The sequence below is a fragment of the Sus scrofa genome, chromosome 15 (assembly GCF_054392235.1).
Source record: "Sus scrofa isolate SSC_HxYL_T2T_F1_AM1 chromosome 15, Sscrofa_HxYL_maternal_Yorkshire_Landrace_v2.0, whole genome shotgun sequence".
NCBI classification, from domain to species: domain Eukaryota; kingdom Metazoa; phylum Chordata; class Mammalia; order Artiodactyla; family Suidae; genus Sus; species Sus scrofa.
In genome coordinates, this window is record NC_139397.1 from 45046587 (window position 1) to 45057025 (window position 10439).

The following is a 10439-nucleotide window of genomic DNA, read 5'->3' on the forward strand; positions in this document are numbered from 1 at the left end:
GGGATTGAACCCTTGCCACAGCAGTGATCCTTAACCTGCTGAGCCACCATGGAACTCCCCTTTTGCTTTCTAAATAAGACCAAGGACTGTTTCTGTCCATTTACATATGTGAAGCCAAGGACCTCTATTCCCAAAGGCCACCACGTCCCCCAGTGCACCTGTGTACCCCATATTCCTATATAATCTGTACCTGTGACGCTCTGACAGGAAAGCAGCTCAGAAAGAGGCCATCATCGTGTTACACTCCACATAAATTCTCCCCTTCCTTACAGCAGACTCAGATTGAATTCTCGCAGTCAGTAAACCAGCCTCTGCCTAGCCATGGAAGGAAACTGCGGAGGTACCCACTGATTGTAGAAGAAAAAACCCCAGCACAATGCCCAGCTTCATCTCCCTGACAGCCCAGGCCTGTTGACCGGCTTCTGAAGCCATGTTAATTTCAAGTCCTCTCTAGGTTCTGTCCTCTCCTCCAGCGGGGCAACCCCGCCACTCAGCCCCAGACTGGGCGTTGGGCAGGCACACATCCCCTGCTCCCCGGCGGGGCCCTGGGCCCCAGTGAGTCAGATGCTAATCCAGAAAGGCGGCGTTTCTTACACACCTCCCCGGGCCCAAGTGCATTCAGCTCTTTCAGCCCCTTCCCTTCCCCGTGCATTAGATTGTGTGTTGAAATGCTGAAGGGAAAAAAAAAAATAGAATGAAAAGGGAAGGATCAGATTTTTGCTTGATGGATACATGTATTTATATCTAATTAGGAGACCCCACTGCGAAGGGGGTAAAGTGTTTTAGTTCTGGCCTATTGAAGGGCAAATACCTATTGTGTGCTTGCTCTCTAAGTTGGTGAAAGAGTCCCAGAGTCAATCTGTATTAGCAACCCAAGAGACCTGTGAGCAGAACCCCGAGTGGCAGGCAGCGTCCTCAAGCCTCCCCCTGCCAGCCGGGCCCGTCTGCCCAGAAATTTTTCATGCAAGCTGTTCTCAAGCCAGGGATTTGAGGATCTGCCCTATTCCACCTTCCCAAAGAGAGAGAGAAAGGAAAAGAAAGAAAGAGAGAGAGAGAAAAGGCAGGGAGGGAGGAAGAAAGGAAGGAAAGGAAAGGAAAAGAGGGAAGGAAGGAAGAAGAAAAAGAGAGAAAGAGAGAAAGAGAGAAAAGAGAGGGAGGGAGAAAAAGAAAAAATGAGGAATCATCATCTTTAGGACAAAGACATACACAATATTAAACTTTCATTTGAGGAATTCCCTGGTAGGCTAGTGGGTTAAGAATCCACCATTGTTGCTGCCATGGCACAGGTTCAGTCCCTGGCCTGGGAACTTCTGCATGCCAAGGGTGCAGCCAAAAATAATAATAAAAAATTTAACTTTGGGCGTTCCCGTCGTGGCGCAGTGGTTAACGAATCCGACTAGGAACCATGAGGTTGCGGGTTCCGTCCCTGCCCTTGCTCAGTGGGTTAACGATCCGGCATTGCCGTGAGCTATGGTGTAGGTTGCAGACACAGCTCGGATCCCGAGTTGCTGTGGCTCTGGTGTAGGCTGGTGGCTGCAGCTCCAATTAGACCCCTAGCCTGGGAACCTCCATATGCCACAGGAGCGGCCCTAGAAATGGCAAAAAGACAAAAAAAAAAAAAATTAACTTTGATTTGCATTTCACCTCCCTTCGAGTGCCTAAGGCTTCTCGAACCCCCGCAACTTCCTACTGGTTCAGAAATAACAGCACAGAGCGAGGGACTTCATTAAAGATAAAAAGAAACTGCCAACGCCTTGGCTTTCATCAGGGACACAGGTACTCAAACACGCATCAACTGGCATTCACTCTTACTCGTCAGAAGCAGCTAAGAAAATGCAATTGCATAAAATCCCTTTATGACATTGTTTGTATCTGAAAGTAATGTGGTCAAACTGTGGCTTACCTCAGCTCAGCTCACCAATAATCCTTTATCAATTCAGCGTGTCCATACTCTGACCCCCAGCCCACCTGGCACATACTGAGGATAACTGACCCTTGACGGCCACAAGGTCATATTCTGAGCTCAAGATTCCTCAGCACCATCTCCATCCCTTCCCTCTATTGTTCCAGAGGGGGTTTTTGTTGTTTTGTTTTCTTTTCCTTTCTTTTTGCCTTTCTCAGGGCCACACCCCAGCATATGGAGGTTCCCAGGCTAGGGGTCTCATCGGAGCTGTAGCCACCAGCCTACACCACAGCCACAGCAATGTCGGATCCGAGCCATGTCTGCGACCTACACCACAGCTCATGGCAACACTGGATCCTTAACCCATTGAGTGAGGCCGGGGATCGAACCCACAATCTCATGGTCCCTAGTCGAATTCGTTAACCACTGAGCCATGACGGGAACTCCTCCAGAGTGTTCTTTAATTCATGCACAATGCGTTTGTACAGAGGACCTGAGGAACAGAGTGGTGGGTCAGGCAATGACAGGACGGTGGTGCTGCCCCACCTTCGGCTCAGTGAGGAAGGAGAGCTTGCTGGGCAAGTGCGGAGGGTTGGAACGACCCTGGAGGAGGTCAGGCAGAGCCCGTCAGGGTCAGGAGTGTGTCTGGCCAGACAGCCGACTCCTCACATGTTCTCAATGGCGGAGCAAAGAGACTGGAGCAGGGTGAGGGTGACTCTATAGGGCCACACCTGCCCACAGCAGCCCTGAGAGCAAGGACACATACAGCTGAGATGGGATGACCACCCAGTTAGGGAGGCAGAGGAGAAAGAAGACGGGAAACAAAAAAGGAGCAGTCAAGGAGGTGGAAGAAAAGCCAGGGTGGGCCGGGGGCGGGGGGGGGGGCAGGCGGGGTGCAGGGATGTCATGTAGCCAGAGGGACTACAGGAGCAGAGCTGGCCAAGAAGGCCAAGTGCAGGAGTTCATGTTGCGGCTCAGTGGTTAACAAATCCAACTAGGAACCATGAGGTTTTGGGTTCGATTCCTGGCCTCGATCAGTGGGTGAAGGATCCGTTGTTGCCATGAGCTATGGTGTAGGTTGCAGATGCAGCTCTGATCCCCGGTTGCTGTGGCTGTGGTGTAGGCCGGCGGCTACAGCTCCAATTAGACCCCTAGCCTGGGAACCTCCATGTGTTGCAGGTGTGGCCCTAGAAAAGACAAAAGAAAAAAAAAAAAGAAGGCCACGTGCAGTGGAGGGATCTTCGAAGGAGGCCAGGAAGGGGTGCTGGGGCAGGGACCTGGGCTGGGGGTGGGTGGTCTCTGAGTGAGCAAACTGCCAAGGGAGAGGAGACTTGAGGATGAGAAAAGTCACCGTGTCCCACATGATCCAGGCCAGCGGGCCCAGGGCTGCAAGGAAAGGGGGTTCTTATCGGGGAGGCAGCCCCCCAAAGTGGGAGCCGAAGAATGGCTGACTCCCAGAAGCAGAGGCCAGTAGACTGCAGGGGAGGGCTGGAGGGCAGCCCCCAGGCGCGAGTCCATGGGGGAAAGGGTTGGCCTGAGGCGTCTTACAGAGAGATGGAAATGGAGACCAAAGCTGAAGCCCAGCCCAGGAGGTGGAAGCCACGGGACAGGGCTGGGCCTGAGGAGGTCAATGCAGGAGCTGAGATCAAAGGACTGATGGGGTGGGGTGGGTTGGGGGGGGTGTTGAGGTGTATGTGTTATGTGTCTTGTGTTAGCACATCTGTTGGAGTGTGTATTAGTTCTTGTACTGGTGTGCATTGGTGTGTGTGTTTGTGGTGTTTTGGGTATGAATGTGTTGGGATGTGCAGGTGTTAGTGTGGGAGGGGTGTGTGTGTGTATTGAGATGTATGTGTGTCATGCATGGGTCCTGTGTGTGTTAATGTATCTGTTGGAGTGTGTAGTAGTGTCTGTACTGCTGTGTGTTGGCGTGTGTGTGTGTGTGTGTGTGTGTGTGTGTGTGTGTGGTGTTTTGGGTACAGGTGTACTGGAGTGTGCAGGTGTTAGTATGGGAGGTGTATGGGGGGTGTAGATATGTGATTAAGGCACCAAAATATAAGAACAGTGATCAGTCTCAGGATGCTTTTGCCAATAAGACTGAGAGCAAGAGAGGCAATAGTAAGACCCTTTTCTGCTCTATCCACTCTCACTCCCGACTTCAGGGGAGACTTAGGTAGCATTCTTAAGCATTTGTGATTGAGGAGGAAGAGGCAGAGAAGAAGGAGTCAGGAACGCCAGTGTTGGCTGTGGGGCAGTTTCCCATGAGCAGGTGGGATGTTAGAGATGGTCCATGCAGCCTTGGCGTTGCCAGTATGGCCCCTGCCCCACTGTGGGACCCACTGGACGGGAAAGTACAGACTCACCCAGGCTCTCCTGCTCTTTCTGCATCCCCACAGCCACAGAAAGAAAATGATCCCCCAGCTCCCCTAGAATGAATTTTCCTGGGAACATCAGGCAAGTGTGGTCTGCAGAATTTGGCCATCAGAAGTTCCAAAGAATCAGCTGAGAAGAAGCAGTGACTTTCCCAGAGCTGCCCATGGGCATTGGCCCTGGGGAAGGGGGATTGTGTGGACAGCACATGTCTGGCATGACTATTCCAGAACTGGGGGTCTGAGTGGGGGCCAGAGCAGCGACAGCCATGCCTGCCATCCATGACAGGCAGGCTGGTGGTCTGCAGCTCCTGGCATGTTCTAGGAGGAAGAATCATCCTCCGATGAATACATAGTTAATACTTTCCTAAACTCTGCCCCATCCTGAAGTCTTTACAGTGGTTCTTCACTGTCAAGGAAAAAGTTCAAATTCATTGTGATGCCTGCCAGGCTCCTCATCTGGTTCCTGGTCCCTGGTCCCCCTCCAGCGTCTGATGAAAGATCCTCTTTCTCAGCGCTAGCCACTCACTCACTCTCTCAGTCCTGCAGCTACTGGGAGCCACATCTTTTGACCCAAGTAGCCACATAGCTCTAGGATAACACATCGTCCTGGTTTTCCTGGGGAAAAGGAGGTTCCTGAGATATGGGACTTTCCGTGATGGTCCCAGACCATCTAGGATAGTTGGTCATCCTGGGTGCCTGACCCCTTCCTATCTTTACTTGTGCCATTGGCCAGCCTACAGTGCCCTACCCCAAAGCTTTTCTGCTAGAAACTTGCTCCATCCAAACTTGCCTCCACCAAGCTCCTCCTCATAACTTCTGCCACCATTAAAAAGGACATCACCCAAGATCAATTTCTCTCAAAAATTCTGAAAAGTTGGGAGCTCCTATTGTGGCTCAGTGGGTTAAGAACTTGACACAGTGTCCTTAAGGATGTGGGTTTGATCCCTGGTCTTTCTATTTTTCACTCATGCTCTTTCTATTTTTTGTATCATGAAGTTTCTATCATCAAAGTTATCTCATGATCACAAGATGGCTGCTGGAGCACCATCCATCACATGCCAGTCATTTGAGGATCTGGTGTTGCAGCAAGCGGTGGTGTAAGTTGTAGACCTGGTGTTGCCATGGCTGTGGCATAGGCCAGCAGCTACAGCTCCAATTGGACCTCTAGCCCAGGAACTTCCATATGACACAGGTATAATCCTAAAAAGAAAAATTCTGAAAAGTCATCTTACTCCCCCAATTCATTTAACATGTACTTACTGAGTCCCCATCATATACCAGGCCCAGGAGCTAGAGCAGTGAACAAGACAGTCAAATTCTCTGTCTTCACAAAACTTTACTATCTAAGAAAGAAACCAACAATAAATATGTTTTTAAAAGCAAATAATTTCCAAGCATGAAAAGTGTCATGGATTTTTTAAAAGGAGGTGAATGGGAAGCAGACTGGTCAGGGGGCTGCATAAGTCAGGGGGAGAAGGTGATTCAAAGATAAGGAGGCAGTCACAGAGATCTGGGGGAAGGCTCCAAGGTGGGACTAAGTTTAGAATGTTCAAGGAACAGGAGTTCCCGTCGTGGCTCAGTAGATTAAGAACCCAAATAGTATCCACGAGGATGTGGGTTTGATCCCTGGCCTTGTTCAGTGGGTTAAGAATCTGGCATTGCCAGTGGCTGTGACATAGGTCAGCAGCTGTAGCTCCAATTTGATTCCTAGCCTGGGAGCTTCCATATGCCACAGGTGTGACTCGAAAAAAAAATTAAGAATATTCAAGGAACAGAAAACAAGCCAGTGTGACTGGAACATGGTAAAGCAAGAGGAGAAGTGTTGAAAGGAGAAGTAAAGGCCAGATGACACTGAGGTGTGTAAGTTCTACTCCTTAGGACTAGATTTGACCTCAGTGGCCAACAACATAGGAAAAGCTCAGAATTAGGACTTCCAAGCCTGATATGATGGCTCCATGGTCATTAGGCATTCATGCTCCTTCTCTGTGTCATATTACAAAGTTTCTATCATCAGAGTTATCTCATAGTCACAGTATGGCTGCTGGAGCACCATCTATCACATCTCCATCTCAAGCAATGGGAAGGAGGAAAGTGGAAGGGCAAATCTTGGATCCGCATACCTGAGTCAGCTCTGTTGAAAGAATAATACCCCAAGTCCCACTCGACATGTCTGCTTTTCTCTCACTGGCCACCCATAGATGTAAAAGAGGCTGGGAATTAGAGACACGTAACCAGGTACCGAACTGCTCCAAATCAAATAAGAGTTCAATCAGGAGGTAAGAAATACAGAGTAGGAGTTCCCATTGTGGCGCAGTGGTTAATGAATCCGACCAGGAACCATGAGGTTGCAGGTTCAATCCCTGCCCTTGCTCAGTGGGTTGACGATCCGGCGTTGCCATGAGCCATGGTGTAGGTTGCAGACGCGGCTCAGATCCTGCTTTGCTGTGGCTGTGGCATAGGCTGGTGGCTACAGCTCTGATTAGACCCCTAGCCTGGGAACCTCCATATGCTGTAGGAGTGGCCCAAGAAATGGCAAAAAGACCAAAAAAAAAAAAAGAGAGAGAGAGAGTAAATATTGAGTGGGCATTAAGGGTATGGCAAGGAGCCTGGGGTTTGTCCTATGTGCAGTGGGAAGGTTTTAGAGGGGTCATTTTTTTTTTTAGGGCCGCACCCGCGGCATGTGGAGGTTCCCAGGCTAGGGGTTCAGTCGGAGCTACAGCCTCTAGCCTACACCACATCCACTCCAGATCCAAGCTGCATCTGCAAACTACAGTACAGTTCATGATAACGGCGGCTCCTTAACCCACTGTGCGAGGCCAGGGATCAAACCCAGAACCTCACGGTTCCTGGTCGGATTCATTTCCATTGCGCCACATGGGAACTCCTAGAGGGTTTGTTTTTTTGTTTTTTTTTTTTTTTTATCAAGTCCTGCTGTGATCTGACTTACCCAGTGAGAAGATCAGTCACGCTGAAGGTGAGAATAAGCTGTAGACGGGTAGGAGGGGAAGAGGGAGATGAGTTAGGCACCATTGCAACAATCCACATGAGAGATGATGGGGGGAGCAGCATCTCAGCAGTGAGGTGGCAAGAAGTGGCTGGATCTGGGCTCTGTTTGGAGTTAGTGTCAACAGGACTTGCCGATGGACAAGAAACAAAAGAATGGATCCCAGGTTTGGGGGCTGAGCATCCAAGATGTGGTGCCATTTATGAGGAAGGGAGAGATGGGGAGAGAAGCTGGGGGTAATTAAAAGTTCCCTTTGAAGATACTGATTTTGAGGGGCCTGTTAGCCAGCAGTAGAGGCTGCCGAACTGGGAGTTGAAGTCCGTTTGGGGTTTGGGATAGAGGTCAACCAAATTTGGAGCTGCCAGCATATGGACGGTACTGAAAGGGAGGGCAAGATGAGTTCACCCAGCAAGAGGGTGCAGATGGAGAAGAGGAAGGGAGAGGGCCAAAGGTGAGGCCCTGGGGCATTCTGGCCTTGAGAGGTGGGAGAGCCAGTGAAAGAGGCTGAAAGGAGGAGGAAAGGAGCCCTGTGCGGTGGACGGACAGAGCGGGGAGCAAGGGCCAGCTACAAAGTGCTGGGAGCGGCCAAGTACAGTGATTTCTGACAATTCATCCAGGGACTTAGCTAATCCAGGAGGATTTCAGCAGAGCCATGGGGAGGAAGGCCCTGGACAGAGCAGCTGATGGGCAAATGGACCGGCCCATAAGCTCTTACCCACAGCATCACTGTGGAGGCTGGCAGAGAGATGGGGCCAAGTTAGGGGGACAGAAGGGGGCCCCCACCTTCAAGCCTAGGCACCCAGGCTTATTCCAGACAATAAGCAGCTCCAACCCCACTCTCCCAGAGTCCCAGAGAGGGCCGGTGCCAAAGAGCCTGGACCTTGGTCAGGGCATCTCAGATGCCAGTCCTTGCTCTGTGGTCATTGGGTTCATGTCAGAGGCAGCAAAGTGAGACTGGGCCCCACCCCTATCCCCACCCCTCGTGCCCAGCCCTGCATCATCATAGTTCTTCTGGGGCTGATCACTGTCTAGGAGAAAAACATGGAAACCTCTTGTCTCTTTCTGACTCTGAAGCAAGTACCCCTGTTTGGCAGGATGATCGGGTGCTGGCCAGTCAGTACACCATCCAAGAATCCATTTTGCCACCTGCCTAGAGCAGTGTTTTTCAAGTGGCAGGTTGTCAAACATGGAATGGGTCATGAGTCCAAAAGTAGTGTGTTAGGACCTTGTTTGTTTGGGGGTTTGTTTTTGTTTTGGCTATGCCTGTGGCATACAGGAGTTCCTGGGCCAGGAATCGAACCTGAGCCACAGCAGTGACAACACCAGGCCCTTAACCCACAGAGCCACCAGGGAACTCCTTGGCCTTTAATTTTTTTTATGCAATAATATGGAACAATATACAGAGTTCCCATTGTGGCTCAGCAGGTTAAGAACCCAACACAGTGTCCATGAGAAGGCAGGTTCAATCCCTGGTCTCACTCAGTATGTTAAGGATCCAGTGCCACCACAAACTGTGGTGTAGGTCACAGATGCAGCTCAGATCTGGCATTGCTGTGGCTGTGGTGTAGGCTGCAGCTGCAGCTCCAATTCCACCCCAGCCTAGCAACTTCCATACACTGGGGGTGCAGCCCTAAAAAGCAAGCAAAAAAAAAAAAAAAAAAAAAGGAATGGGCTAGAAAATAACAGAAATCACACATTAAAAAGGTAATTATCTTTCATGCCACTCACCTCAGTAACATCTGCATTTATCTATTTGTGCGCATGTGTGTTCTAGGTTGCCACATCAAGTGGATCTGTTACATTGAGTTTAGGGTCAAAAGAGAACTTCCCCTTGTCTCCCTGCCCCCACCTCAACCTCAAGGCCTGGGTGGGCAGTCACCCCTCAGGGCCTGCAGCAGTTGTTTCTGCTCTCATGGGAACTCTGTGTCCTGGAGGCTCCTGCTGGAGAAATAGTGTATCTAGGTTGTGACCTACTGGTACTGGAAGCTACATCGAATGTACTGAAACACAACCACACACAGCTGTGGGAGGGCCCCCAGGTTGCTGAGCAGAACAGAGTGGTACAAAAGCCAGCAGTCCAGCCCAGACCCCCACAGGGGGTCAGACCAGCAGCTCTCAACCTGATTGCACCCACTGCCAAAAGATCCCACCCGATGCTGGGAGGCTGCCTGGCCCTGGAAGGCACTGAGGCTGATTCTAAGCTAGGGCTGGGGCTGAGAACCACTGGCCCAGAGGGAAACAATGCCCTACCACCTTCCTTCATTCCACAGCCAGACAGATGTGTTTGTGGCTTCTCTGCCTGAGGCTGCTGGTTCCCCTGGGCATGGCAGAGGTGGTGCCAGGCCTGTCGGCTCCCAGCAAGCCCTGGAGGTGGCAGACCAACTGTTAAGCCCCGTCCGCCACCTGCCCCAGAGACCCAAATGCATTCGAGTAGAGACACCCCAACTGGCACATCTGGCTGAGCACAGGCGACCAGCAGGGAGCAGAGTCCACCTCAGCCATGCCCCCTGACCTCCCTCTAACACCCACATCTTTCCAAATGGATGTGTCCTCCTGGTTCTCCAGACATCTGCCCCTCCCCACCCTCCCCATCCCCTCCCCGCCCCTCCCCTTGCCAGGGCTGTCCTCTGTTTCCCTCTAAGTATTAGAGGAGGAAAGGAGCATTCCAAAGATGACTGCCACCAGGATGTGACTGCATTTGAACTTGCTCATAGAAACTTCCAAGTGCACTCGAGAATGGAGAGGTTGGTCAATGAGCCCAGTCCACAGATCACCCAGCTTCCTAGTCAAACCACAGTCCCTGAATGCTTGCACCCCATCGGTGAGAACCTTGCTACCCAATGTCACAGCCTTTCCCCTGTGTGCATCCTCTGAAGACTGGGCTCAGAAGAAAACAATTTGGAGTTCCCGTCGTGGCGCAGTGGTTAACGAATCCCACTAGGAACCATGAGGTTGCGGGTTTGATCCCTGGCCTTGCTCAGTGGGTTAAGGATCCAGAATTGCCATGAGCTGTGGTGTAGGTCGCAGACGTGGCTCGGATCTGAGGTTGCTGTAGTTCTGGTGTAGGCTGGCGGCTACAGCTCCAATTCGACCCCTAGCCTGGGAACCTCCATATGCCACGGGAGCGGCCCTAGAAAAGGCAAAAAGACAAAAAAAAAAAAAA